Source organism: Limanda limanda, chromosome 12, assembly GCF_963576545.1.
Source record: "Limanda limanda chromosome 12, fLimLim1.1, whole genome shotgun sequence".
Taxonomy (NCBI): domain Eukaryota; kingdom Metazoa; phylum Chordata; class Actinopteri; order Pleuronectiformes; family Pleuronectidae; genus Limanda; species Limanda limanda.
Genome location: NC_083647.1, coordinates 10,113,308 through 10,119,413, shown reverse-complemented (window position 1 = coordinate 10,119,413; position 6,106 = coordinate 10,113,308).

Below are 6,106 nucleotides of genomic sequence, written 5' to 3'. Positions count from 1 at the left end.
GCAGCTGAGACTAGCTGAATGCTAGATGTCTTGGCTGGCCGGCTGCACAGATAATTCTCCCTTGCTGCTGCTGACCCCTTGGTGACAGCTGAACCCTACCGTACCATTTTCTAATGCCGGGAAAGTCCAGTGACAGCAGCCACTCAAGCCCTATAACAGTGGTACAAGGAACCACCAGTTGCTGACTTAGGAGGAGTGATTGCGGCCAAATTCCCGTGGACCTTGGGAGCTAGACTGGCTTTTTGGCGCTGCTTGTAGAAATCTAAATCAGGCCACGGAGCTAAAGCTGAGGTACAGTAATTGTGCTCTGCATAAATTGTAACAGTTGCTGCCAGGGTACTGTTGGGCAAGACATGTGCAGGATTTCAAGGGAAGTAAACACGCCTAATCTTGGTTTACCATTTTACTTTGGGGATCACGTTAAGCCACTTTTTAAGGCCAACAAAAATCTTGTAGTTGTGTACAGTACAAGGTAAATTTACTTAAATGGCCCTTAAAATAAAAGAGAATTAAGACCATGACTGATGACCCTGTCCTTAAAATCCCAGAAATGTGCAGTATAAATTGCAATCAGTGGGTTTGTTTGTGGTGGTGAAAAAATCTGGCCCAGGTTCCCCTCTGCAGAAAATGCATAGCACCTTTAAGAGTAGACATAGCAGAGGAGTAGAATTGCTTCTGTGTTTGAACCTGATGTAAGCGGTTCAGGGATGTATCAGGCTACTCCTTCCGAATATGGTCTGAGTGATCGGATCTCAAATGCATCGCCAATGCGTGTTGAGCTTGTTCACACCAGCAACTTGGAGCTGTCCGCTGGCGTCCAGATCCCTCAGGATGGACGTTCCAGGTCAGAGCAGGACCAAAGGTGAAAAGGGAATTATAGTCATCAAGCCTGGTTAAAAGTGTTGACATGTGTGGGAATTGAGAGCTGAAGAGTCCGAAATTGAGGAAGCTGTAAAACACAGGTTAATATTTATTGAGAATAATGAATTGTATTGTTTTACTAGGTTGAAATTTGGGGCCTCCAGGGTCCGGAAGAGATCCAAGACATACTGACAAACACAACATTTCTGCTTTTAATTGTCACAGGCAAACAAGCCAAGAACCAAATGCTTAATGCTAAAGTAAGCATGCTAACATGCTCACAGTGACAACATAAGCTGATGCAGGCATAATGGATACCTTGTACTACATCATCTTACTTTACCCTCTTAGCATGCTAACCTTTGCATCCGTTTTCAGACATTAACACTGATGTGTCAGGATCTAAAGTTGCAGTTCCCTGAATTCTGTGTCAAAATTATCATGATGAAAGTTATTTCACTTAGTGAAGTCAAATAACTTATGAGACTTACATTATATCGACCATATCATGAGTTCTATATTCAAGGTAAAATAATGTTTTACATCCTCACCATCATAGACAGAAAAGACAATACAACAGTTTTGGCTTTCTGCCTCTAATTTAATTGGTTGCGGATTTTCCTTTTAGTTTTATTGTGGACATGGCTTTAAAAAATACTAAAGCAAAAAATGTGCGTGTCAAATCTCAGTGTTTCCAGCTGGACCTCGTTCTGTGCTTCTGCTTCATGTTTATCGTGTTTTTAGCTCATGATTATTTCCGTTTCAGTCTGCTGACTTTTATATTTATATAGTTTATATATGATGCAGGAGAAGTCATGGGATTTCAACTCAGCCAGTTTATTTTTATCCTTATAGACAAAGTCTTGTCTGGTCACCCGAGGGAGACGCCTGGCGAACATTATGACACTCTTATCACTAGGTGGAAACCAAAGCAAACAAAAACACGCAGATAAACTCACAGAGGAATTATGTCAGACGGACACATTCACTCCCTCCTCTGTCAGCTCGTTTGTGTTGCAGTGAACGTACGTCTGACCTAATTCAGCACCTTTTGTTCACACGTTCAGCCGCTGCTGAATTATGAGGGTGTGGGTCTGACGTAATTTTTCTGTAAAATTAAAAACACACTTCAGCAGACACAAACGTATCCAGAGATGAGCATGAAGGAAATGAAAGGACCGTTTCTGGCTCTTTACATTCCTTGACCTCATTTGTTCATTTGTCAATTGACTTTCCCAAGCACCTGATATCGGGTCATCCAGGAGTTCTCCAGCTTTGGCACAACCTTAAAGACTTTTTTTTCTCTTTTACCTTTTTATTTGTCCTGTGTGTGACACTCAGGGTGATTTTCAGTGAAGATAAGCTTTAAAATACAAAGCCCATTTGTTTGACAGACCCCTTCCTCCCCACATATGAAGTCATGTGGTATCGAAGAGGAAGATCTGTCCAAACTGAGGTCATGAGTGTATTTTGATTGAACACCACGATTCCCACACCCAGAATGAAGTCATGTGGTTGGGATCCAGTCTAGAACGAGGTTTGTTATGATTTCACTCTGTATATATAATGCCCACAGGACAGTTCTGGTGCTGTCCGGGCCCATTGGGGCTGCGGTTGTCGGGAATCATGGTAGAAATGTGGGTCGGTTGATGTCGCTGCCATTCCCACACTTATGCGATGCGATCAGAATGAGGAGCACTCAGATTTAATGAACACAAGATGGATGATAGAGTGTTGCCGTGGGACTTGAGCTTTGTCATCCAGTTGCGTGGAACCAAAGCAAGTTAACGACAGAGGTCCCATTCAAAAATGCTCCAGACTGCAACATTAGCAGCCAGAGCTGTCCAAGCACTGTGAGATTACACCAGACAACAGGGAACATGCTGTTCCTGGTCCAGAGCCACAAAGGGACTACAGAGGATTTAAGCCGAGGAGATGAAGGCCAAAGAAAAATGATGAAGAAAAGTTAGGCAGTCAGAGAATATGAGCAGATCTTTATACCCATGTTTATTCTTGTGGTCACTTCTGTAAAGCTTGTTGTTGTAAAATAAAGCTTATTGTTTTTTTTCTGCAGAGAATTGGATAAGATGATGTAAATATGTAGCTAGAACCAGAGACATATATAAAGACTAGATGTCTTGTTCGACGGAGCCAGACGTCACCACATGGCGGACATCTTGCCAGAGGTTGCTAGCTCACCCATAACATTGTGTTGGTAGTGGTAAATAACCATAACTTGCTCAATTTTCAACCAATTTTTAAACGGTCTGGTTTGTTATAAACGTCAGAGATGTAGTTATGACACTGCATAAATTATTAAATTTTTTAGAAAATAACATAATTATTCATAAGTTTGCAGTGACAGATTTTGTTACCTTTGGATGGAGCCTGGCCATGTAACTTTCAGCCTGAGAGCAAATGAACCCTTTTCCCAAAATATTAAATGATCCATTTGACATAACCACCAGCAGGTGGCATCAGCAGAATGACCTGAATTATTTGTCACCACAACTTCCAGACCTTTGGACGATTTTCCCTGAGACATGTTTCTTTTGTATGTCATGAAACACACAGCGCACAGGAAACACTAGTTTTATTCGCAGTTTTTTTTTATCCCCCAGTTCACAGTAAGTACCATGTCAGCACTCATATAGCATTGCAGTTCCACAGAACACTAAACGTCTTATAGTAAATTCTCCTCAACGTGCCAGCCAATCTCACAGTACCACAGAAACACCACAGCGCATGTATCACAGGAACACAATGACGACCACAGGAATGCCAATGCTGAAGTACCACAGCATCTTTTATGTGGTGCTGTGCCCTAGGTTGACAGAAAAGTCTCTCTAATTAGGGTTTAGATTTTCCACTTCCGTACACAGTAATAGTGTCCTGTCCAAAATGAAAAATGAACATAATTTAGTTTTTTTTTTTTTTTTTTATGAAAAGGAAAAATTACATTCATACAACATTTTAACAAAGTTCAGCTCAGACTCTACCTTAGGCTATTTGAACTGAAGATTATACACATTAAAACTAGAACATCGGATTTCATATGACTTTATGTTATAATGTTATTTAGAAACAAATGATGGAGTTCTGACTAAAGTTCTGCTGTTTAAGGGATAAAATGTGGGGTTACTCGACAGAGACATGATATATTATGATTATATATGATGTACATGTATGTTTATTTAGATTTAACATATTTTATTATTAGTCGATCAGATGTTAAGATACAGAAGTTCTGCTTGGTTGTTGGATGTAAAGTAAATTAGTTTTTATTATTTTCTTTCTTTTTTAATTGGATTTCTGTTTGTTTAGTTTGGCTGTTAGTTTTGTTGAAAATATAGATAGTTTTTTTTGTCGATGTGGGTAATGTCGACAAATTCAAAATAAAGTATTATTGAAAGAAAACTATATGTCTTATATGGTAAACCTCACCTTTAATATTATTACTGTGATTTCAAACTTCTGCTCAGCAAAAATCTACTACTACTGGAACATTGAAACCTAATATAATAATATACATCACAATCACTGACTTGTTTTGAATAAGAATAACTATTATGGTTAATTCCACAAATTTATCACAATAGTTTTGCTTTTCGTGGAATATGCAGCATAGTAAATATTACTGGAAATGACTCATCCATATGACTGGATTCATAAAAGTATCCAACTAGTGACACTATTTGTGGAGTTAACCTCGTTGGATTTCAACATCAGTAACACATCCATGCAGGGAAACATTAAACCCACTCACCTCGGTATGATCATCACAACATGAGCTGTTGCTGACCTCACTGTAGACATCACATCCTGTGTGGTTTTGTATATTTGTTGATGTAAGTATAAATTGGTTGGGAAATTATATACACTTAAGTATTTCAGTCTTTGTTTTCCTTCTGGTGTTTCAGTTATAGTGATGACTTACCATCTCAGAAATGTTGATTACTTACGGTTCATTTCCTGTTTTTGCTGATCACACACTGTGGAGCTGCACTGAGGAAGTGACTCTCTGACGCCTTCCTCTGGTAAGAGGGTGAAACAGTCACATGAAACCTTTATAAACTTTATAGAAAGCCTGTTTAGAGAAAGATGTAGGACTTTGTGAGTACATGAAATTGTTCCTTTATCAGTGTATTTCATTGTATTTGAAATGTATGTGTTCCATATTACCACTGAATGATGACAACAATGACAGCCAACATATTTCAAAAGTTGTTAAACATAATTCCAGGTGATGATTTATTCATTGACTCTGTTAACCACAAAGATAGCTTGGTCTCATTACTGGGTAAGTAAACTGTCGAGAAGGTGACTTTGCAGAAAACTACTCCAAAGGAGGACACCCAGGATGATCCTTGCCCTTGACTTCCAGTATTTTTATTTCTGAGAGTGTTCTGCTTTGAGCAGCCGCCACCAGGAGACGGAGCTGCCACTCATCTGCCAAACCCCTGAGTGGGAGGAGGGTATTTCCAGTCCTGACACCCGTGAGCTTTGAGCCTGAGCTGAGCCAGATGACCTCAGGACCACAAGGTTCATTCCACTCAGCAGCTGTGCATCACTCAGCATGACAAACAGTTGAACAATGAATCTGTGGCCAGCAGCAGTGGATTATGGGCATGCAGGATGGCCATCACATTGAGCTGAGAGGTTTCAATTAGTTTAACACGATGATGAATTCTAAAGCTTAATTTATGGCCTGACAATAACAGTGGAGGCTGATGGATAACGTGGGTTTACAAGCATGAGTGGGCCTAATGCTTTATAATGGCCATCACACCTCCTGCTTTTAAAGATGGAGATAAATGTTATTATATGAAATATCAGCTGCATTTTTTGTTTGTTTGTGCATATATGTATCATGCATTTAATTAATTAATTTAAAAAAAATAATATTTATTGGTTGTCATAATTGAACAGGGAATTTTATTTATTGTAGTACCTGTGTCCAGTTCTGGCAGCTTTGAAAGCCATGCAAAATATAATTGTTTTACACAAATGCAACAAGGTTTCATTAAGGAAGAGAGAAAAGCTATTATAATTATTATTTTTATTAGTATTATTGTAACTGTCATCGTCATTATTAGTATTAATTAGTATTATTATTATCATACACGAACCAACAAACCAGTGTCAAGGTTGAAATGTCCCCTCCTGGCTAACAAGCCTCATTACATCAACTCTGAACAGCATTTCAAGGGCAACGCTCGGCCGCGCCCACTCCAATTTGATTGGT